At 35.5% G+C, this 26,098-nt stretch overlaps 1 long non-coding RNA gene and 1 other non-coding gene across 6 annotated transcripts in view; both read right to left on the bottom strand.

Moving 5' to 3' along the window:
• LOC109450257 (uncharacterized) overlaps positions 1-26,098 on the bottom strand; it is a 641,742-nt gene that overhangs the window by 234,718 nt on the left and 380,926 nt on the right. The gene's annotated exons all lie outside the window — the stretch shown is intronic.
• TRNAS-ACU (transfer RNA serine (anticodon ACU)) lies at positions 1,159-1,232 on the bottom strand. The gene has a single exon. It is a non-coding gene; the product is annotated as a tRNA-Ser (tRNA).

Raw genomic sequence — 26,098 nt, 5'->3', positions numbered from 1 at the left:
TGAATCACATTTTTATTTGTTAGCTAACCATCTATGTTTCCTCTTTTTAAAATTGCCTGGTCGTATTCTTCACCCATTTTTTTTCCCCATTGCGTTTATTTTTTTCTTGTTAATTATTAGAAATTCTTTTATATCCTGTATGTGATTCTTTGTTATATAGGTTGCAAATATTTTCTCCCAATCTATTTCTTGTCACTACTTTATGTATGGATTTTATTGGGTCATACAAAGGTTTAAAATGTTATTTACTCAAATCTATCAATCATTTGATTTTTAGCTTCTAGGTTTAGTCATAACAGGGTTTAAATTACTCTAATATTATAAAAATATGTTCCTGTATCTAATAGTTTAAAATACAAACTTTATGATATTTTAAATTCACTTTCTGGACTCTATTCTATTCCACTATTTATGTATCTTTTTGTCTTCCCTCAGTTTCAAGCTCTTTTAATTTCAAAACATGCTGTGATATATTAGGAGGTTTTAGAAGACATTTTACCTTCATTTGTCTTTATTGTCTAGTCTCACTTCCAAATATATTTTAGAATTAGCTTTTAAGTGTTTGTTTGGCTTTGCATTAAATTACAGATTAATTTTAGGTGGATTGCCAACTTTACTATACTGAGTAATTTCATTCATTACTGAGTAATTCCATTCATTACTACTTTCTTCACAGAAATCTTGTGTATTTCTTATTAAGTAAATATCCTACATGTTTTGTGTGTTTTTTCCTTTTTGAAATTGTGAACAATATTCAAGATATTTTCTAATTGGTTATTATTAATGTATAGGAATACTAGGATTACTTTTTCAATCTTACTGTATTAACTTTTTGGCCAGCTCTAGTAAGTTTACTTATTTATTTTGGATTTTCAAATAACATTATCATATTATTTATATATCAAGATTTTTAGTTTCTTATTTTCTAACATTTATAGTTCTTATTTAATATTATTATTATTATTATTATTATTATTAATTTCTTATTGTGTTGCCTAGGGCACCTTATACAATCTTGTATACTGAGACTTAGTCTTGACTTTAATGGGAATACTTCTAATGTTTTATTACTGATTTTGGTGTACTGTGAGGTGCAGACACAAATATTCATTATTTCCCTTCCTTTTTTTTTTTTTTAAAGAAGGGCACAGCTCAAAGTGGCCTATGCGGGGATCGAACCAGCAACCTTGGTGTTAGTAGCAACATGCTCTAACCAACTGAGCTAACCGGCCATCCCAAACATTCATTATTAAAGTATGGAAGTTTATCTCTTTTTCTAGATGGTTAAGAATTTTAACAAAAAGCAAGTGTTGTTGAATTTCATTTTTTAAAAATTTAGGATGTATTGAGATGATCATATTGTTGTCTTCCTTTATTGCTACTAGAGTGAATTACATAAATAGATTTCTATATGTTAAGTTATCTTTTCTTAAAACACTATTCTTTAAATATTCTACTACATATTTACCTCTGAGTATATCATATGTTTTTTTATATATTGTATCTTCAATACAGTCACTTGTAAATATTTTGTGATTCCTTTTTAACCCAGGAATTATTTAGTATTCAGTATCTTCAAGTCTCTATTCAAATGTCACCTCTGAGCGGAACAATGCAGAATTCTAAATCCAGACAAATGAGCATCAAATATGAGGATAAAAAGGAGGCATGTTAAGAAATCCACTTCAGAAAGAAACATTCAGGAGTTTACTCAAAGTAAATGAAAGGCCCCAGAACTAACACTCCCGATGATCAGCATCAGACCACACAAGAACATGACCCAATCAGATCCACAGACAACATGCCCAAAGGCTGAACTCAGCAAGCACCAGAGCCTGGCTACAGCGAATCCCATTCCATGAAGTGAGCCTTTACACAATAGTTCATCTGCTGTAGTCACAGCCAGTCCTCACAGATATCAGCCTTAAGGTCAGTCCCATCCACCTATGTGCCAACAGCAATCAAAGCTCAACTACAATTGGAAGGCACACACAACACACACAACAGACACTGCTGGAGGACCTGGCTCAGGTGATCAGGGATACTTTGCCACTGAGCCCCACAGGATAACTACTACAAAAAGCCACCATATCAAGACTGAAAGGCACAGCAAATCTACCTAATACGTAATACATAGCACAAACACAGAGGCAGCTAAAATGAAGAGACAAAAACAAACAAACAAGCAAACAAAACAAAAACAAAAACAAAACATGTCCCAAATGAAAAAAAAAAGATAAATCTCCAGAAAAAGATCTAAACAAAATGAAGACAGGCAATCTACCAGATACAGAGTTCAAAACACTGTTTATAAGGATGCTCAATGAACTTAAGGGACAAATGAATTAACTCAGTGAGAACTTATACAAAGAGATAAAAACCATAAAAAAGAAACAGTCAGAAATGAAGAATATAATAACTAAAATGAAGAATACACTAGAAGGAATCTACAGCAGAGTAGATGAAGTAGAGAATCTAATTAGTGATTTGGAAGACAAGATAACAGAAAACAGCCAATTGGAACAGGAAAAAAAAATCCAAACAAAATGAGGATAGTTTAAGGGACCTCTGGCACAACATGAAGCATAACAACATTCACATCATAGGGAAACCAGAAGGAGAAGAGAGAGAGTAAGGAATTGAAAACCTATTTAAAGAAGCAGTGATGGAAACTTCCCTAACCTGGCAAAGGAAACAGACATACAAGCCCAGGCAGCACAGAGAGTTCCAAACTAGATGAACCCAAAGAAGCTCACACCAAAATACATCATCATTAAAATGCCAAAGGTCAAAGACAAAGAGAGAATCTTAAAAGCACCAAGAAAAAAAGCAGTTAGTTACCTACAAGGGAACTCCCATAAGACTGTCAGCTGTTTTCTCAACAGAAACTTTACAGGCTAGAAGGGATTGGCACAAAATATTCAAAGTGGTGAAGAGTAAGGACCTACAACCAAGACTCTACACAACAAGGCTTTCATTTAGTTGAGGGAGAGATAAAGTACTTCTCAAACAAGAGAAAGTTGAAGGAGTTTATTGCCACCAAACCAGTATTATAAGAAATGTTAAAGGGACTTCTTGAAGAAGAAGGAGAAGGAGAAGGAGGAGGAGGAAAGGAAAGGGGGAAGAGGAAAATTGTCAAAAATATGAGTAATAAAATGGTAATAACTACATACTTGTCAATAACTACTTTAAATGTAAATGGATTAAATACTCTAATCAAAAGACATAAGGTGACTGAATGGATAAGAAAACAAGACCCATAGATATGCTACCTACAAGAGATCAACTTTAGATCGAAAGATACATATGGATTGAAAGTATAGGGATAGGAAAAGATATTTCATGTCAATGGAAATTAAAAAAGAAGCTGTAGTAGCAAAACTTAGACAAAACAGGTTTTAAAACAAAGGCAATAACAAGGGACAAAGAAGGACATTATATAATGATTAAGGGATCAATCCAACAAGAGGATATAACCCTTGTAAACATTTATTCAACCAATGTAGGAGCACCTAGATATATAAAGCAAATATTGATGGACATAAAGGGAGAGATTGACAGTAATACAGTCATAGTAGAGGACTTTAACACCCCATTGACATGATGGCTAGATAATCCAGACAGAAAATCAACAAGAAAACAGTAGCCTTAAATAACACATCATGCCATATGCATTTAATTAATATTTTTAGAACATTTCACCCCAAAACAGCAGAATATACATTCAATTCAAGTGAACATGGAACATTTTCCAAGATAGACCACATGTTAGGCCCCAAAACAACTCTCAATGAATTTAACAAGACTGAAATTAAACCAAGCATCTTATCCTATCACAATGGTATGAAACTAGAAATCAATTACATGAAGAAAACTGAAAAACACACAAACACATGGAGGCTAAATAACATGCTACTAAACAATGAATGGGTTAACAACAAGATCAAGGAAGAAATCAAAAGATACCCTGAGACAAATGATTATGAAAACACAATGATCCAAATCTGTGAGACATAGCCAAAGCAGTTCTAAGAGGGAAATTTATAGCAATACAGCCCTACCTCAAGAAACATCTCAAATAAAGAATCTAAACTTGCACCTAAAGGAACTACATAAAGAAGAACAAAGTCCAAAGTAAGTAAAAAGAAGGAAATAATAAATATCAAAGAGGACATATACAAAATAGAGTTTTAAAAGTTAATACAAAAAAGAGCTGTTTCTTTGAAAAGATAACCAAACCTTTGATAAACCTTTAACCAGACTCATCAGAAAAAAAAAGAAAAAAGTGAGAGGACCCAAACAAATAAAATCAGAAATGAAAGAGGACAAGTGACAACTGACACCATGTAAATAAAAAGGATAAGAAAATACTATAGACAATCATACACTGACAAACTGAACAATCTGGAAGAAATGGAGAAATTCCTAGAAACTTACAATCTTCTAAGATTGAATCAAGAAGAAACAAAATCTGAACAGATGAATAATTACTAATGAAATCAAATCAGTAATCAAAAAACTCACAACAAACAAGAGTCCTGGACCAGATGGCTTCACAGGTGAATGCTACCAAATATTCGGAGAAGAATTAACACCTATCCTTCTCAAACTATTCCAAAAAGCTGAAGAGAGGGAATGCTCCTAAGCTCATTTTATGAGGCCATTACCCTGATTCCAAAAGAAGACAAAGATATTACAAAAAAAAAAAAAAAAAAGGATCATGGACCAATACACGTATGAACATAGATGCAAAAATCCAACAGAATATCAGCAAACTGAATTCAGCAATACATTAAAAAACTATAAACCATAATCAAATGGGATTTATTCATGGGATGCAAGGAAAGTTCAATATCAGCAAATTAATTACCACGATACACCACATAAACAAAATGAAGGAAAATAAATAATATGATCATATCAATAGATGCAGAAAAGCATTTGACAAAATCCAGGATCCATTATGATAAAAAACTCTCAAAACAGTGGGAATAGAGGGAACATACCTCAACATAATAAAGGCCATATATGACAAATCCACAGCTAACCCTATAGTCAGGGGTATAAGATAAAAATGTTTCCTTGAGATCAGGAGCAAGACAAGAATATCCACTTTCACCACTTCTATTTAACATAGTATTGGAAGTCCTAACCACAACAATCAGACAAGAAAAGGATATAAAAGGTATCCAAATTAGAAAGGAAGAAGTAAAACTATCATTATTTGCAGATGACATGATACCATGCAAAGAGAACCCAAAGAGTCACCAAAAATCTATTAGAACGAATAAATGAATTCAGTAAAGTAGTAGGATGCAAAATTAATATTCAGAATTTGGTTTTATTTTAATTCAGTAGCAATGAACTATCAGAAAGAAAAATTAACAAAACAATCCCATTTACAACTGCATCAAAAAGAATACAATACTTCGGAATAAATTTAACAAAGGAGGTAAAAGACCTGTACTTAGAAAATTATAAGACACTGAAGAAAGAAATTGAAGAAGATACAAATAAATGGAAGCCTATACTGTGCTCATGTATGGAAAGAAATAACATCATTAAATTGTCAATGCAATCCCTATCAAAATACCAACAGCATTTTTCACTGAACTACAATAATACTAAAATTTATATGGAACCACAAAAGACCATGAATCTTTTGATAAAGAAGAACAAAGTTGGAGGTATCATGCTACCTGATATCAAACTATACTCCAAGTCTATGGTAATCAAAACAGCATGGTACTACCTGAAGCTGAATAATAATGAATGTCAACTATAATTATATATATATATATATATATATATATATATATATATATATATATATATTCACAGGATATATACATATGTGTGTGTGTATATAGATAGATAGATAGATAGATAGATAGATAGATAGATAGATAGATAGATATTCACAGGATGTGGAGTACACCATAAGGAATAGAGTCAGTGGAACTGTAACAGTTATATACGATGTCAGCATGGTACTGGCATAAAAAGATACATAGATCAATGGAACAGAATAGAAACCAGAAAGAAACCCACACCTATATGGTCAGTTAATGTATGACAAAGAAAGCAAGAATATACAACGGGGTAAAGACAGTCTATTCAATAAATGGCATTGGGAAAACTGGACAGATAACATGCAAAAAAATGAAACTAGACCACTTTATTAAATCATATACAAGAATAAACTCAAAATGCATTAAAGATTTAAATGAAAGGCCTGACACTGTAAAACTCCTTGAAGAAAACATAGGCAGCAAACTTTCTGACATCACTCTTAGTAATATTTTTTTGGATATGTCTCCTTGGACAAGGGAAACAATAGCAAAAAGAACAAATGGGACTATATGAAACTAAAAAACTTTTGCACAGCAAAGGAAACCATCAACAAAACGAAAAAGCAGCCTCCTGAATGGGAGAAGATATTTGTCAATGATACATTCGATAAGGGGTTAATATCCAAATTATGTAAGGAATTCATACAACCTAATACGAAAACAACCCAAATAATCTGACTGAAAAATGGGCAGAGGATCTGAATAGACACTTCTCCAAAGGAGACACACAGATGGCTAACAGACATATGAAAAGATGCTCAATGTCAAGCACCATTAAAGAGATATAAATAAACACCACAATGAGGTATCACCTTCCACCTTTCAGATTGGGTATCATCAATAAATCAACAAACAGCAAGTGTTGGGGAGGATGTAGAGAAAAGGGAACCCTTGTGCACTATTGGTGGGATTGTAAATTGGTGCAGCCACTATGGAAAACAGCATGGCGATTCCTCAAAAAATTAAAACTAGAACTACCATGTGACTCAGCAATTCTACTTCTGGGTATTTATCAGAAGAAATCCAAAAGACGACTTCAGAAGGGCATATGCACCTCTATGTTCATTGTAGTGTTACTTAAGTAGCCAAGCTATGGAAGCAACCTAGGTGTCCACGGATAGACAAATGGATAGAGACGTGGTACATATAAACAATAGTATATTATTTGGCCATAAAAAAACAACGAAAATTTGCCATTTGCGACAACATGAATGGACCTGGAAGTATTATGCTGAGTGAAATTTGTCAGACAAAGAAAAATGCCATGTGATTTTACTTATATGTCGAATGTAAAACAAAAAATAAACAAACAAAACAGAAACAAACACACAGATACAGAGAACAAACTGAGGGTTGCCAGGTGGGAGGGGAGTTAGGGTCTGGGTAAAAAGGGGATGGAATTAAGAAGTACAAATGGGCAGTTACACAATAGTCATGGGGATGTAAAGTACAGCATAGAGAATATAGTTAATAATATTGTAATATATATGTATAGTGCCAGGTGGGTACTAGACTTATCAGGGTGATGACTTCAGAAGTATATAAATATCTAATAACTAGCTTATACACCTGAAACTAATATAATATTGAATATCAACTGTAATTGAAAAATTAAAAAATTAAGAAAAACAAATTAACTTCCTGCCATTCTGCTACACACACACACACACACACACACACACACACACACACACACACACAGTTTCTTTGGAAAATGAACCTATTTCCAATCTATATTTTTCACTTTCCCAACTCTGTTTTGATGCTTCTTACCAGGGATTATATTTGCTGCCTATAAACTATACTTTGTTTTCCTTTAACCCAGTAATGAAATTCTGTATAAATAAAAAAGACCTAAAATCATGCACAAGGAGAATGAGAACTAATGTGGTAGAAATTATTCTGCAGGTGACTTTGGAGATACAATACTCTGCAAGGAAATAATACTCCTTAGGTTTGGCTACATATATCAGAAGGTCTGAATGGAGGGCTTTATGTGATGAATGAAAAACATAGCAGGGATTCCAGATTGGTCTCAACTCATAGGTACTTGGCCAGCAAACAAAAACAAAGAAGTTTTAAAGGAAAGATGAAGAGTTGACAAATCATCAATATTCTTTCTAAAACCTATTCCTAAGCACGTATAATTCAACTCTTGAGTTTTTAGTTTAGATCACATGAAGGAGAGTGTGCTTGTACTTCACGTAGTTCACAATTCTAAGAACTGGGAAATTCTCCTCAGGTAGCAATTACACTATAGGGATGGCCCTGTGAAAAGGATATGCAGTTACTGCGTCATTGATTTCATACCTGACCACTAAAACCACCTGGCAGACACCTTCATTTCTACCAGGTACCATTTTCCCCATATATGTTTATGGTGTTTTCTCTTAAAAAAAGAAAGGAAGGAAGGGAGGGAGGGAGGAAGAGAGGGAGGGAGGGAGGGAGGGAGGGAGGGAGGGAGGGAGGGAGAGAGAGAGAGAGAGAGAGAGAGAGAGAGAGAGAGAGAGAAAGAAAGAAATATCCCCAGGTTTTGTAACTACTAAATTCCAATGAAAGAAGCAGGGGCTGATGGCAGAAAAATCTCTCCAAGGCAATACCAATTTATGAGAAAAATGTATGAATAAAGACTACATTTTAAGTGACATCACACTGTCAAACAGTTTACAACCCCCCCTCCCTGCTCCTAACCCCTTGTCCCCTATCCATGCGCCCTCCCACCCATTGACAGCATTTGAAAGCCAGAAAGGGCCTCTGTGTATCTTTAAGAAGGCTCCATTTGTGAAATTGTAGCAGTTCTGATGTAGGTTTAGTGATCCAGGCTGAGCCACCAGGCAGCTTGAGCCCCTGGAGTTTCAACCCACAGAACCTAAGTTGGTGAGAAGAGGTGCTTCATGTAAGAAAGGAAACAAACTCAAAGGACGGCAGGGGCTGCAGAGGTCGTGGGCGGTGGGTCTGATATTAGAAAAACTTGTCCCTCTGGCCTATTTTCATTTCCTTGCTTTTGACAGAGACAAAGATGCCAGAAATATGTCACTTTCCTTTTCACTCTGATTTTGGAAAAAACAACAACTGGAATGCAACAAGGCAGCAATTTGCATTCAGCTTTGGGGAGAGAATGGGGTGGTAGGACCCTGGTGACAGGGTGACTCCTGCATCGCCTGCAGGGGGGCCAGGACCAGCAGATTGCTCTCATGAAGAATTGTGGACAGTGATGCCTGTTTTCCAATTTTTAAAAAGATACTGGCAATCTAAATTTTTTAAAAATGTAAAGCCTCCTGTCAACTTGTTTTTTAAAAATGTAAACACTTTGCAGGTCAATAGTGAGTGCGTCAAAAGCACATGATGTTAGGCTAGATCCTGCACTTACACCAGCTTTGCAGCCTCTGTAGGGCCTGCAATTCTGTCTCCATTTGGGGTAACGTGAGGGCAACTGTCCTCCACAACAAAATTATAACTGCAACACTCTCCTCCTCCTTCTCCTCTAACTAATACCTCTATCCATAGTATTTTGAACAGAAGATAGGAGCACTCAGCACAACAGGCCTGAACTTCAGAGGACAGAAGGAAAAACACCCTGACTTATTGCACGGAAATATATCAAGGTCTAATGCAAGTAATCTCTCATTACTGTTTTATAAACATATAACTCATTGCTTGCATGCCAAAGATGGCCCACATTACTTTTAAAGTGCTGAAATTTGTCAGAGAGAGATGGTTGATGTAGTGAGATCATTTCCTGCCTTTGCTCTGTTAGGTCGAGTGTTAATGTCATAATGAAGTGCCCATGTTTCTGTGTTCAAGTCCTGCTGCAGGAAAACAAAGACCAAAACAAAACCATAAAACATACTTTCACTTAACACAAGCATAAAATCACAAAAACCAATTGATTTGACACTAGTATTTGACTAGTAATGACTGCCAGTTACCAGGAAAGATTTTAAAAAAGAAAACCCCAAATGCTATACGACTACTATTAAGCATCAAGTAACTCTTCAGTCACAGACCATTCTTTGGTGCCCGGTTAGGAAATCATCAGTGAGCTGTAAACTCATAATCCATTACGCTATTTCTTTCTGAAAAACCAGACCTCTCAATGGACAGGAATTTGTTTGTCCAGCACTGTATTAAATTCTCTCTCTCTCTCTCTCTCTCTCTCTCTCTCTCTCTCTCTGCCTCTCTGTTTCTCTCTCTTTTTTCTGAGCCCCCTTTCCTCTTGCCTATTTTCCCGGGCTTCTGCTGCCATGTCACTGCCTTGTGATTCACTGTCAATTTTCTTGGCTTAGATTTCTTTTTTCTTTTACCTCTTTTAAAGGGGCCTTGTGACAAGGGGGTGGGTGGACAAGGAGACAAGCATGCTTCTTGATTTAGCCCGCCCAGCTTCACAGAGCTCACAATTTTTCAGTGTGTGGCTTCCTATGCACCAGCTCCACCTGACTGCTTCTCACCTGGTGCGTGACCTTCAGTTGAAAATTCCAGCAGCGTGCAACTTGTCTTTGGCAAATGAATTGTAAGTATGCCAGCTGCCAGATGTCTTCATTTTTAAACACCTTCAAAACTGCTTCTGGCACAGTTCCATAAGCAAAACAGGCTAAGCTGTAACTCTTGTTGCCATGCTGTGAGCAAAAGAAGAGGGGGTGAGGGAAGCAGATGGAGGAGAGAGGAAAAGAGGAAAATGTATTGCCTTCACATCTTGAAAGAGAGTATAAATGGAAGTGAAAATAGGACCCGAACATACTTATCAGTAAATATGTGGATGAAGAGTTATCTGTTATCTATGATATATTCAATACGCACATGAATAGTCACATTAAATGATACAAGAATTTGAAATACTATAGTTTTATGAATCCAAAATAAGGATGATACATTTTCCTAACAATGAGGACTTCTGGCTCTTAAGATAATAGATGTAAGCGTAGGGAGAGCTATCAGAAATCATATATTTCTCTCTCTCTCTTTCTCCCTCTTTCTCTCTTGCCTTCAACGATGCAAAATTTTCTTGCTATCCAAAGTAGGATTTTGAAGCTAGGAGTCAAGAAAGAGCTTCCAGATGTCAGAGGATGACCCTCCCTCCATTCCTATTCTGTCCAAAGTTTCCTTGAAAACTTTATAATGAATTAAATAATTAAGCAATATACTATAAGGGGACACATTAAAAAAATAAGGCACTTTGCATATGTTTAGAACGTCTGGCACGCCTAACAATCCATGATATCCACATTACCTTTGAAGTAACTGAAGCCCAGGGAATGGATACACTTAGATCAGATAACACAAATCAGCTGGAATTATTGAGAAGGTAGTAATATTGAATTTAAACCTGACAACGTTTATAGAACAAAAACAGATATTCACTTTTGAGCCTGGAGAAGTCAGAACATGGCAATTTAACTTCTAGTCAAATTAATTCAAAGAGAATTTTTCAATCAGTATCTTTCAATAGTTCTCATAATAGAAGTGGAGATATCCTATATGAACTACAAGAATAAAATTAAAAGTAAACTGAACAAGGAAAAGACATCTCAATGACTTATATTCTGCTTTCATTAAGCCCTGACTAAATAGAGTGTGCTGTAGATCTCATATTCACAATAATAACTTATCTTTAAGTGGCTTAGATGTCCACACATTAAAAGAATATTGACATGCCTGAAAGTGATGGGGAACTACCGTGTTTCTCCGAAAATAAGACCTAGCCGGACCATCAGCTCTAATGTGTCTTTTGGAGCAAAAATTAATATAAGACCAGGTATAATATAACAAAATATAATACAGTACTGGGTATAATATAATATAATATAATATAATACCAAGTCTTACACAATATAAGACCGGATCTTATATAATATATTAATTTTTTTTTTTCTCCAAAAGACGCATTACAGCTGATGATCCAGCTAGGTCTTATTTTCCGGGAAATACAGTATATACAGGAAGCACATTGCTATGAAGCCCAAGAAAAAATAAAACCCTCTTCCTTATACCTGTCAACAAATACAACATTGTCAATTAAGAGGCCCGATGGAAAGGAAATGTGTTTACGAAAAGAAATGAAAAGCATTGGTCTCAGAAGATATATGCCATTGGTAAAAATGATAAAAAGGGGGGATTCACTTTTCTATCTTCCAATTCTACAGGTCTTCATGCACATGTTTCAATTAATCACACGCTCCCTGTACATGCCTTCACTTTCCCACCTCCGTGGATGATAATACCACAAACTATTTTCTCTTTCTCACTATCCTTACTGTTCATTCCTGCTGATTGAATTCCTGCCCATCCTTTAGGTTTTGGCTCAGACACAAGCTAGCATCTCCATGAACTTTCCCTAAATTCCTCCACCTCCTTTGAAAGAAATCTCTTTCCTAGGTTACACTCATAGTGTACTCATTGCTTTTTATGTTCTTAACTATCTCCCTGTGTAGACTGTGAGCATGTTAAGGACTGAAATTATGTCGTGCATGCTCTTCAAACCCAGAACACCTTGTACACCATGCACATTCTCACTCCTTAGTACATGTCTTAACAGAATTGCCTTCTAGCCTTCGGGCCTGTAAACAGTGTGCCCTCATCACATCCTCTCCCTAAGATGAATTACAGTGGGCCCTTTTGATTCCTTAAGCCTAACTCATCAAATAGATTCTGTTTCTATTCCATTGGTTCTATCTGGCCCACTATGAGTGTGTGGGTACACAGGCATTATAATGCATATATATGAAACGTGGCTCCAAAAATCCAAATGTAATATAAATTGGATTTTAAAGAAATGAGGACCTTAATTAAACAGCATTACAGTAGGGTAGAGGGACACATTTTCTGGGGCTTTCAGTACTTTCAATTCATAACAGAACAAATACACACAGAGCTATGTATAAACACATATACAGAAAAGTAATATTATTAGGAAATGAAGGAGTAATAAAAATTAAGCTACAAAAAATGAACTAAAAATTAAAAATATACCAAAACAATTTGAAAACAAGGAAGTATTAAAACCCAATTCCTAAAGGTTTTCCCCAAACTGAGAAATATAAACTGGTTTCTTGAAATTGGTGGCCTTTTTTTTGGCTCCAAGTCTCCCAGGAAGGCTCAAGCATATCACCCTGAAACAAAAATCACCAAAGGGAATCCGGCCTGAGCTTCATGAATGCTGCTCTAACTGATGGGACTGAAGGAGAACCTTGGCAGCAGCTAGGAGGAAAAAAGACACCCAGAAATTAAAATTGAAGTTATTATAATACTTACAGATTTTTCCCCAGACCTGATTCTTGGCGTTCAACAAAGAAGAAAAACTCTCTACATAACTTCAACATGACAATGCCATCACTACACCTAAGCCTGTTCTTGGAGGACTCGGGTTGGGGGGAGACTTGAAGTTGCTCATGACTTTATAGCTATTTGGAGAACTAGGGGCGGTGAGAATATTTCTTCATCTATGGCTAGTAATGGAAAATGGATCAAGAAGGATCTGTGCCATGTCCAAATAAATAGTTTTATTTTTCCAAATACCCAGAAATCTCACTTAAATAAGTAGAGAAGCAATGCTTGTCTTAGGAAACTTCACCAGACTCTTTTCCTTTCAACTTGGTGCAGATCAGCCTGATGTTTCAGATGAGGGAGGCAGCACTTACTACTTACCAGCTGTTTGACCTGGATCAACTTACATGTTCTCTCTGAGCCTGTGTTTCTTCATCTATAAAATGAAGATAATTATACTTGCTTCATACCACTTCTATGTGATGCTATAAAATTTTTAATCAGTATCTTAAAGAGTATAAAATAGGCTCAGTGAAAAGATATATTTATGATAGGCGACTTTAGCTATCTGGGCATATATTTCACTAAGAGCAGAGCATTTTTCATTTGATTGACTTACTTCATATCACTTGAAAAAGCTTAGGAAATAATATGATTCCTGGTAAAGTGTCATGGAGCAAAGTGACATAAGCAATGTCAGGATTAGATAGGATACCCTAGAGCTTTGCAACACAAAGCATGGTGTGATGGAAGGAAGATGTAGCAGGTTAAAGATGGCCATGATTTTCATTTTCTATTCCTCTTATTGACAGGTGGAAACTAATCCCCTCTCTGAATATTGACTGGAGTTATTCATTATGTCCAGTTGATCTGCTTTCTAAATATGCTTTACATTTGTTCTTCCAGTTTCCTCTCTTGCTTCTCACTTAGTTCAGGCTTCATCATCTCTCACTTACACTAATGAGAAAGCTTCCTAACTGGTCTCCACATTTTCAGTCTTGATGCTGTCAGACTGTTCATTCTAAACAGAGAAGTGGCTCAATATACAGAGGATGCCCAAAAATGTATACACATTTTAAGAAAGGAAAACTGCATTAAAATTGTAATACTCAATATATACCAATAACAAAAAAGATGAATACAAGTCATGTGTATACATTTTTTTTTTGGCACCCTTGGTATATTAATTATTGGCCCACAATGTTTCAACGTCTATACTGTAAGCTATGTTTTCACAACCCCCCCCAATGAAAACCCATTTTAAAGAAATCTTGAGCTGGCCCAGTGGCTCAGGCAGTTGGAGCTCCGTGCTCCTAACGCTGAAGGCTGCTGGTTCGATTCCCACCTGGGCCAGTGGGCTCTCAACCACAAGGTTGCCAGTTTGATTTCTCGACTCCCGCAAGGGATGGCAGCACCCCCTGCAACTAAGATTGAACATGGCACTTTGAGCTGAACTGCCGCTGAGCTCCCAGATGGCTCAGTGGGTTGGAGCGTGTCCTCTCAACCACAAAGGTTGCTGGTACGACTCCCACAAGGGATGGTGGGCTGCGGCCCCTGCAACTAGCAATGGCAATTGGACCTGGAGCTGAGCCCTCCACAACTAAGACTGAAAGGACAACAACTTGACTTGGAAAAAGTCCTGGAAGTACACACTGTTCCCCAATAAAGTCCCGTTCCCCTTCCCCAATTAAAAAAAATAGCATTATAATACACACACACACACACACACACACACACACAAAGGGTGCCAAAATAATGTATACATATTTTAAGAAAGGAACTGCTTGAGCATAGATACGAAATTTACAATGTAAGTATGGGAGTTAGTGACTTTCCTGTCATTGGAAATAGTGAAACACTGAATGAATGCACATCTCACATTTTAAAAAAGCAACCATTAGAAAGTCTTATTTGATTCGATTCTATTGTTACATCACTAAGGGTCCTCCTTTTCCAGAACGAATTAAAAGAGAACATTTGAATTGTGCTTAAATTCTGAAAGGGTCTAATTATATTACACCTGAAATTACATATATTGTGCCAAACATATCTCTTCTCTTCTTCACATCCTATGTGGGGACAACAAAGAATATGTAGACTTTATGAAGTCCACTTTGTGTTTTGTGTGTGTTTGTGTGTGTAGTCCTTACAGAATTTATTTGTAAACACACATACATTCAGTTTGTCGATCACAGTGTATGTACAATTTCACGTCTTGCTTTTACAGATATATCATTACATCTGTTTATGAAGTTACGTGGCTTTGATAATCATCATTTATTTAGTGTTTCGTCTATGTGACCTGCCACAACTTTGCTCACCATTCCTCACTAATTTGATTTTAGGCTGCTTCCAATTTTTCTAGTTAAAAATAAAGCTGTTCGGAACAGTCTAGTGCTCATAGCAACTTCCTTTCTCTGAACGATGTTCTCAGGCTAAATTCCCAGTAGTGGGATTATTGGTCCCAAATGTTTTAATGTCTATATTGGCAACTGTGTTTTCACAATCCCCCACCCCTATGAATACCCATTTCAAAGAAATCTCAATAACATTATGTATTATATGAAAAAATATTGTTTGCTAACTTGTTGGACAGAAAAATAGCAATTTATGATTGTTTTTATTTTGTTTTTAATTAGGATGAACAGTCCCCCCCCCTTTGTTAGTAATTCGTTTTTTTCTTTGAATTGCCTCTTGATGCCCTATTGTATAGGTATGTGTATATATATGCCTGCTTGCCCTATATACCATGTATTAAGATGCTGAATATTAAAAATCAACAAAGTTATCATTTGATGAAACCCCTGACTAACTGACCAATCATTTGATGCCAGTTGCAGAAAACTATGACTCACATTGTGGCTTGTACAAACCTATGACTGGCAGATGTCTTTCTTTTTGGACTAAGGTCAGTATAGATCAGGACCTGTCCTGGTCACTAAGGATACCATCCTGACCCCTGACCTTTCTTAATTTCGATCCTATAAGAACAAATGCCAGGCCACTAACTCACTCACCTACCTAACCCTGGTCACTCTCATATCCTCTCCTGCGCTCAGTCATATGGAGTGGACCCATCCTCTGGGAGAAAGCATTCCTTGGATAAGAAACCTAATAGACCTACACCTTTGATAAGATCTAACAAAACAGTGCAAGGCAGACAATAGTTTAGTGGTTACCAGAGGGTAAGGGGGGTGGGGGGTGGGAGATGAAGGTAAGGGGGATCAAATATATGGTGATGGAAGGAGAACTGACTCTGGGTGATGAACACACAATGGGATTTATAGATGATGTAATACAGAATTGTACACCTGAAATCTATGTAATTTTACTAACAATTGTCACCCCAATAAATTTAATAAAAGAAAAAAAAACAGAAAAAAACAGAAAGAAAAAAAAAACAGTGCAAGGACAAACAGCAAGGAGGACAGGTAGCAATCTAGTGACTATGGTCAATGAGATGAAGGCCTAAGTGGTAAAGGAATTGTCTAATTGGCCATCTCTTTTAGAATATCTAGCAGCTAGTGCAGAATTTCTGCACTACTCCTCTATTGGGCACTTGTTCACTATGTGACTTAATGTCTTTGGACCTCAGGAATTGGAGTAAATAATTTATAAATTCAGATGTAATATAAGAGATTATGTCCAGAGGAAATGATCATATAGATTGATAGGTCAATTTCCTACAGTAAAATTTTTGGATAAAACTGTATGAGTATTTCAAATTTTGTCAACATATAATTGAATTGCCGTCTAGAAGTTTGTACCATTTTGCATGACCAATATTAGAGAGTTCTTGTTTCTTGTCATGCTTTTGAACCTTGAACATTATCATGCCTCTTAATCTATGTGAATAATATCAATGCTATATGCTATCCATTCATCTTCTTGCAAAACTGCCAAAATATGCATAAGAATGTTGATTGCAACATTGTTTATACTAGCAATAAGATAGAAATAACCTAAATGCCCCAATACGAGGCTAGATTAAATGAGTTACGGTAAGTCATAAGGAGAAATACAACGTTGTTTTAAAAAAATAAAATAAATCTGTATATGCCAATATGAGTTCTAACATACTAAGGGAAAAAGACAAGGCTCAGAGTGGTGTATATGGAATGATACTATCTAGGGAATAATAAAAATGATATATAGATCTGGCTATGACTTCTTTCAGAAAGGATAAACACAACATACTATAAACCACAGTTATCTTTAGAGAGTGCCACTTCTTGTTGGGGGTGGGATTTGAAGAGAGAGATTTTGATTTTAGTCTCTATCTTTCTTTACTGCCTAAGCATTTTTATCAAGTGTATGGTTCACTTTATTTTACAAAACACTGTAAGTGTAATTTTGAGTGTAATCATAGCTAATCCCATCAAATGAATATTTTGGTTTAAATGTAAATCTCACCAAGTAATAGTTCAGTAAACATAAATTTTAAAAATCCTTCATTTACTATCTCCCCAAAGGTGAAAACTAAGGGAAAGAAATGACACTGTGGAAAGAACATTCTCCTTTATTTAAAGATTTAGCAAAGGAGGCAAGAATGTACAATGGGGTAAAGACAGTCTCTTCAATAAATGGTGTTGGGAAAACTGGACAGACACATGCAAAAAAATGAAACTAGACCATTTTTTTACACCACATACAAGAATAAACTCAAAATGGATTAAACACTTAAATATAAGACCTGAAACCTAGAGGAAATCATAGGCAGTAAACTCTCTGACATCATTCTTAGCAATATTTTTTTGGATATGTCTCTTCAAGCAAGGGAAATAAAAGAAAGAAATAAACAAATGAAACTTCATCAAAATAAAAAATTTTGGCGCAGCAAAGGAAACCAACAAAACGAAATAAAAACCTACTGAATCAGACAAGATATTCGCCAGTGATACATCTGATAAAGGGTTAATATCCTAAATATAAAAGGAACTCATACAACTTAACACTGAGAAAAAGATGCTCAACATCACTGATCATCAGAGAAATGCAAATTAAAACCACAATGAGCTATCACCTCACACCTGTCAGAATGGTTATCATCAATAAATCAACAAACAACAAGTGTTAGAGAGGATGTGGAGAAAAGGGAACCCTTGTGCACTGTTGGTGGGATTGTAAATTGGTGCAGCCACTGTGGAAAACAGTATGGCGATTCCTCAAAAAATTAAAAATAGAACTACTATATGACTCAGGAATTCCACTTCTGGGTATTTATCAGAAGACATCTAAAAGACTACTTCGAAAAGGCGTATGCATCTCTACGTTCATTGTAGTGTTATTTACAGTAGCCAAGATATGGAAGCAACCTAAGTGTCCATGGATAGACAAATGGATACAGAGACATGATACATATAAACAATAGTATATTACTTGGCCATTAAAAAAGAATGAAATCTTGCCATTTGCAACAACACAGATGGACCTAGAAGTATTAGACTGAATGAAATAGCTCAGAGAATGACAAGTACCATATGATTTCACTTATATGTGGACTCTAAAAAACAAAATAAACTAACAAACAAAATAGAAACAAACTCATAGATACAGAGAACAAACTGAGGGTTGCCAAATGGGAAGATAGTTGGGGGGCTGGGTGATAAAAAGGAAGGGATTAAGAGGTACAAATGGGCAGTACAAAATAGTCACAGGGGTGTAAAGTGCAGCATAAGGAATACACTTAATAATATTGTAATATCTATGTTTGGTGTCAAATGGGTACTACACTTAGAGGGGTAATCACTTCATAAGGTATATAAATGTCTAATCACTATGTTGCACATCTGAAACTAATATATGTCAGCTGTAATGGAAAAATAAATTAAAAATTAAAAAGTAAAGATTTAGCTTTGTCTTTCTTATTGGTCATGATTTTGTAAATGAAAAGGACATAGACCTCACAAAAGTAAGGTTCCATTAATTAGTTGTTTTGGGGTATTGTAAAGTCTTCCCAAACCCACATTTTTGATTTATAAAAACCTGTATTACTCAGACTCATGAATTAGGGAGCAATTATTTGTTTTACAATAGGATTCTTAGGTGTAAAACAGAATTTGTACCAACTTTCCTTTAAATTGTGATCCTTTCTAATGTATTTTAAAAGTGTTTGATTTGCAAAAATATGTTTATGTAGAACTCAGTTGTGAAAATCGTGTGGCACACTTATAATTAACGCATCAGAATATATCCTCCTGTAATAACGTGCTGAGACATTATTAACTAACCAAGTGGTACCTGATTGTTTGAGCAAGCAGTTCACTCACTTGAATTCTTTGTAAGACTAGGTCCAAGAATTATACAAAGCTCATGGCATGGTACTTTAAAAATTGTGAAACGTGCATTAGGTATTCGAGAGACTTATTTCCAGAGAACTTCAGAAACCTGAGGCAATATGCTTAATAGACAAAAGTGAATTTTAGAACAAAAATGATGCCAACTTGTAAAAGTTTTATATATGATATATATTTATTTTACCATATATTTGTGTATGTGTGCATGCGTGCGCACACATACACAAACACAACATAGGAAAACATATGGAAAGAAATGGGACTGACATGGTAGGAATGGGGAGTCCATTTTGATTTTTACTGTATACTTTATATGCTTCTGTTTTATTTGTGAGTTCTTAAAGAACACATGTTGCTTTAATAATTTAAAAGCAAATAAGACATTATTGTTCAGCTTCAGCTTCAGGTGTACAGTGCAGTAATGAATGTCAACCACAATTATATATATATATATAATATATATATACACATATATATATATATATATATATATATAATATATATATAGTTACAAGAAGCAGAGTACAGCATTAGGAATAGAGACAGTGGAAATGTAATGGCTGTGTGCGATGTCAGAGGAGTAGTAGATGGGGGAGGGAGGTTATCACTGTGTGATGGATATAAATGATAAATGTTTAACTATTGCATTGTTTTGTACACATGAAACTAATAAAAAATGTTTTTTAAAAAATAAACTCACTAATCAAAGGCTTGAGGCTTAATAAAGGACATTTTGCTGAATAATTGGTTAGAACAAAAAAAAAAGCAAATAAGACAAACTGAAACAAAACAATAAAACAGAGAAAAGGCTAATCTCACTGAGTCATTTACCCAAATTTAGGACAAAATAGTTGAATTGGTTGAGTTTGCATGTTTCTAAGAGAATTAAAAATATTTAATTTAGAATCCTTACATAAGATATGGTATAATCATAAAACTCAGGATTGCCTCTATTTCCTTCAGTACAGATCAAGTCTTCTAAGAGGTTTCAGGGCATAGATAATCTATGAGCAATCCTTTACCCTTTACCTTTTTAGCAACGGTTGTTTTTGAAAGGCAATGAATGCACCACCAGCAAATCCCACTACCTAATGACTGCATTTGAATATGTAAAAAATATGTCATTGTCATATCCACTTTTTCTAAAGGTACCCTCCAGGATAACAGGTATTCTTTAAACAAAGGGTAAATATGGGTAAATATGTGAGTAAATAATTTTGGAAAATGGTGGATTTAACAATCAGAAACAAGTTTCTTTACAGCAGGACTTCTCTAACATGCGAGAGCAAAAGGATGAAGTACAGGGTCTCCCAAACTATTTGACAATGGTCTTGTGTAGCCCAGGCCAGCCTAGTGGCTACCCTGTGGAAGCTGCAGCTAATGTTTGATGAATGAAGTACCCGAAGTTAATGTGAGAAAATGGGAATAGAGGAAAAGAGAATATGGAGTATATCATGATCATTGTCCTACTTTCCTGAGGCTTTGTATCAGCCATTTAAATCATTGTAATGAGCATTGATTTCAGAATCTACATTTTGAGCAAATGAAATTAATTTCCACCACAGATCACCAAATGGAGTTGTAAAAAGACACACAGCTTCCTCAGGCTCTGACCTTAGAGAGTTTGATTCAGATGGTCTAAAGTGGGTCCAGGAAGTATATTTTTAACAAGCAGGTAATTCTAATCCTTGTGATTTAAGGATCAGGTTGAGAAACACTGATTCATGAAAATAAAATTGAGATATTTTATATATAGGCTAAAAATGAAATGAAACAAATTAATTTACCTCCAAATGATCAGAAGTTTCAAAGTGAACACACACAAAGAGGCATCCATATCATCTGGAGGACGTTTTAAACAAACATCAGATATAATTTGAAATGAAAAATCAAGTGCCTAGAAGATCTCTCCTTTGTAGTAAAATTTCTCATTCTAATAGTTTTATGTCCTTTAAACTAACCTGGCCACAAAGCTTTGGCATGTGTTTGCTCTTTTCTCTTGATCTGGGATCTTAGTCCTTATAACTGTGAATCCACAGCACTTGGAAGTTAGTCAAAGTCTTTTATAAGGTCGGACTGAAATTAAGAATCACATTTAGGTGTGCATCCCGTCTATGCCACTTATAACTTGTATGATTTTGATAGCGTTACTAAACCTCTTCAGTTATCAGTTTTCTCATCTGTAAAATGGAGTATTTTTTGTATTTATATCAAACAGTTATTGGGAGGATTAAATTAAATGAGGTAATTTATTTAAAGTGTATTATGTAGCTACTATTTACTATATGTGCATTGATACAATGTCTGCTGAGTGTGGGATTTTTTTGTGTCTTTAGTGTTTGTCAAAAATGCTAATGACAGAGGGTAAGGGGGGTGGGGGTAGGAGATGAGGGTAAGGGGGTTCAAATATATGGTGATGGAAGGAGAACTGACTCTGGGTGGTGAACACACAATGGGATTTATAGATGATGTAATACAGAATTGTACACCTGAAATCTATGTAATTTTACTAACAATTGTCACCACAATAAATTTAAAAAATAAATTTAAAAAAATGCTAATGAACACATTCCTTTGTCCAACACAGATGAGCAATTTGGTATATTACACAATTACATAATATTATTTGTTATATTGGTATTTATTCATTAATAAATGTTTCCCATTATTTAAATTAATAAGAATCTAACAAATGACTTAGAACCAAGCCTACTTTTGCAATACATCCGGAGAACAGTGCGATTTAAAAAGTTTTATTCATTGCCCCCATGACCTATGAAAATGCCCTGTGCAATTTAATTTAGTAATACAGTATGTATACAACATTTGCCACACTTCCTCTTCTATGTAAAAGTAGGGCACACGTTATTTATTAGACTCCATGTCCTCATCTGAAAAATGCATCCATTATATTCCTTATTGTCTTTGTCGCACCAAAATGTAAACACTAACTGACCATTTTATGTTAATGGCATCATGTAACTATTCCTAAACCATTTTCCTCAGTGGAGCTCAGTATACAAATGATCTCCAATCTTAGGAAATAGAAATAACCAGTAAAAACCCACGAACCATCCAAATATTCAGTCAATGGAATAAAAATAATCTCAACTCTTTTTGCCTGCCTTTTTTAGGAGTAATTATCTGAAGATATATATATATATCGGGAGTGCCAAAAAAATGTATACACATGACTTATATTCATCTTTTGTTATTGGCATATATTGAATATTACAATTTTAATACAGGTTTTCCGTTTCTTAAAATGCGTATACATGTTTTGGGCACCCTTTAGAGAGAATGGTCTTGATGATCCAGTGACTGTATGTTAATTGAATATCCAAATATCAACCAAACTGAGCTCTCCTAAGTCACCAGATCCTTCAAGCCATGAGGAGAGGTAAACTTGAAGTGAAGACATAGTGCAATCATACAGAGGCAGGAATTATTTCAGATTCAAACCCATGTAATGTACCATTAAGCCAGTTTCATTCCAGAATATTGAATTATATTTAATATCATTGATTTATAGCTGAAATAGCATGTGAGATGTTGCACTGAATTTACGTTATTATAGAAAAAAATTCTAAAAAGAAAGTGCTATTTAATTTACATAATCAGCATATATAAGATTCATCTATAGATTTATGTACTTTAAATCATTAGTGCTTGAACTTGATCATTACAGAATAGGTTGTCTTCATCCTGTCCTCTTGACTATAGCACCTTAAAGCTAATGTAAACTGACAAATACTGAGCCATTAAAATATGCATTCTTCTAGACATTTTCATCTGCCTCATAATAAACTCTTAAGTCAACTTGGTGACATTGAGTCACCTTCATATATCCAGGCGATGTCTCAGGAGGGCCTTCAAAAAGAAAAGAAAACATCCAGATGAATGGTTCTTAACTTGGGTTACACATTGGAATCATCTGGAGAGCTTTAAAAATACCTGATGCTTGTAAACCACTCCCAGAGATTTAATATAAAGCGTCTGGGGTGCACCCCAGGCATTAGGATTTTAAAAAGCTCCCCAGCCAAGGAGGAGAACCACTGATCTCAGCCCTATTTCATGCTTGAGGACATGAAAATAGTCCCCTATTCTTCCCTGAGGGTCAGGGAATGTAGTAGGCTGAACAGTGGTCCTTAAAGATGTCCACACCCTAATCTCTGGACCCTGTGAATGCTACCTTGAATGGCAAAGGGACTTTATAGGGGTGACCAGGTTAAGGACCATGAGATGGAGAGTTTATTTGGATTATCTGGGTGGGCCTGATGGAATTGCAGGGGTCATTATGAGAGGGATGTAGGAGCAATCATTCAGACAAGTGTGTGACGAGAAGTCAAGGGATAGAGAGACAGAAATAGAAACACGCTATGCTACATGTTGGCTTTGAAGATGTAGGAAGGTACCATAGCCAAAGGATGGATGTGGCTTTGAAACTGGAAAGGTCAAGGAAAGATTCTTCCCTGCAGCCTCCAAAAGAAACACAGCCCTGTGGACTCATTTTCAACATCTGACTCCTATAACTGTAAATTAATAAATTTGTGTTGTTTTAAGCCATTAGGTTTGTAGTAATTACCACAGCAATAGGAAAATAATATAGGGGAGGATGAATTCTGTCCAAGAGCGATTTGAAATGGTCCGGTGGGGAGTTTTGTGGCTCTCAAATATGCAAACACCAGAAAACTCAGCAAGAAAAGATAAGACCAAATTGCTATGACCTATATTTTTATTAAAATTTAAATACATTTCTCAAACATTTTCTAACCTTTATTTTTTTTTATATGCAATAATACTTTTGTTGTGTATATAAACTAACCAAATGTTATGTTGTTATTGCCAAGCAAAACCTCAGATCAAAGCAAACAAATGAAAATCTGGCCAAACATTTCTGAAAAACTGTCCACCATGGGGAGATTGACTAGCTTTTCAGGTTTGCAGGTCCTGGCTTGGTCATGGTAACTTCAGAGTTCTTATTTGGTACATTCTAAGAGTATGAACGTTTGCTATTGTAAAGACACCCTTTTGGGGCTTAGTGTTATCTAGGTGTCGTCTATGTTGTCTTATCATCCACTGCCAGCCACTTCTGATGAACAAAAGGAGAGCCAAGAGATCACAAATATCCCCAGTCATGTTTTCACCTTTCAGGTTTTGACTGGACTGTCCTCTGACCATCTCTGGTTCAAACCCAGATTCCAACACAATTTGAATGTCAAGAGCTTAAGAAAAATGCAGCATTTGCCTTAGACTTCTGTGGTGATTCTCTTTCAATTAGCTTAGCCTATGTATTAACCCCATAATAAATTTAGATCACTCATGTAAAGTACCTAGGGAGATGGTCCATTTATAATAATTGTTTAATAAATCTCAGTTCTCTTTACCGTAGAAAGTAAATAAAAACATTAAGAGATGAGAAGGACTTGATTAGAAGCTAAATTAAACCATTACAATTTGTGTGTTCATGGACAACTTCTTTAACTTCTTTGAATTTTGTTCAATTCACAAATATGTGCAAGACAATATAAAAATGTAAGCCTTACCGTTTTCTTTTTGTAGGATGCATATTTTCTAATATTACTAGTATTAGTGGTATTATTATCAGGGATCAATCTGGGGCTGTCAGCCAGCTCCAATAGAGACAGAACCTCCATTAAGGACTCAACACGATAAGCACAGTCCTACCAGAACCATCACCTGCAAACCACAGACAAAGGTTTTCCAGCACATTCCTCTGGGAAAATGTACATATTGCTTAACCAAATAATCTCCCCATTGATAGTATTTTATTTTGTAATACTCAACCTCTGCAGACTAAAGATGAAAGGAATATCATTAGAATCTCCTCCTATTGTCCCTGAACTAAACTTTCCAATGAGGTTTTGGGTCTGTCCACAAAGGTAAGGAAGGACTTGGTGCATAGGGACAGAGGCAGGGAAAGTATGGTGCTCAGGGAGGGTGTCAGGCTGAGATGCCGAGCCAGACTGGCTATGAGAACTTCTGGCTCACCAGTGACTCTAAGGGTGTTAGAAAACTTAAAACAAACAAACAAACAAACAAACAAAGCGCATGTATTTATTCTTTCTAAATAGTACATTTTTACATGAGTTCCAAAATGCTGTAAAAGGGTGAGATGAAAACCTAACAAAAAATAGGATGTTGAGTCTCCCATCATTGATCTAGGCAGATAATTTAGACAAAAACAAGCATATATATATATATAATTTCTAGAGTAGATGTACCCCCACCCACCTCAGTATTGTATAATAACGTGTTTTCTGAAGCACTAGGGGAACTGAGACTGTTCAGCTACTATTCCTACACTTCTCCAACTAGAACCCCTTTATTTCACTAGGGGAAATTTTAGCCTGATAAACCCTTTTTTTCTTATGGTTAAATGGTATATTTTCTTCCCAGGTGAGTTTTACCCTCCAAACACTAAGATCCAGATACATTAGATTTTTTAGGTGCTCATATGTCATTTATATATGAAGCAAAGTCCAAGAGATTATTTTCACCATTAATCTTTGCAACTAAAAAAGTGAATATAAACCAGCAGCCTTAAAACCAGAGGTAGGCATTTCACTGGTAATGCTTTTCCATAGCTCCTGGATGAAGATGATCAAACTAAAGCAGAACTTCTGCACGATTTATTAAGAGAGAATTAGGATTAATGAAGGATTATGT

This window comes from Rhinolophus sinicus, linkage group LG01 (assembly GCF_036562045.2).
Source record: "Rhinolophus sinicus isolate RSC01 linkage group LG01, ASM3656204v1, whole genome shotgun sequence".
NCBI classification, from domain to species: Eukaryota; Metazoa; Chordata; class Mammalia; order Chiroptera; family Rhinolophidae; genus Rhinolophus; species Rhinolophus sinicus.
Note: the sequence above shows the minus strand (reverse complement) of the source record. Positions and strands in the feature narration are given on the sequence as shown.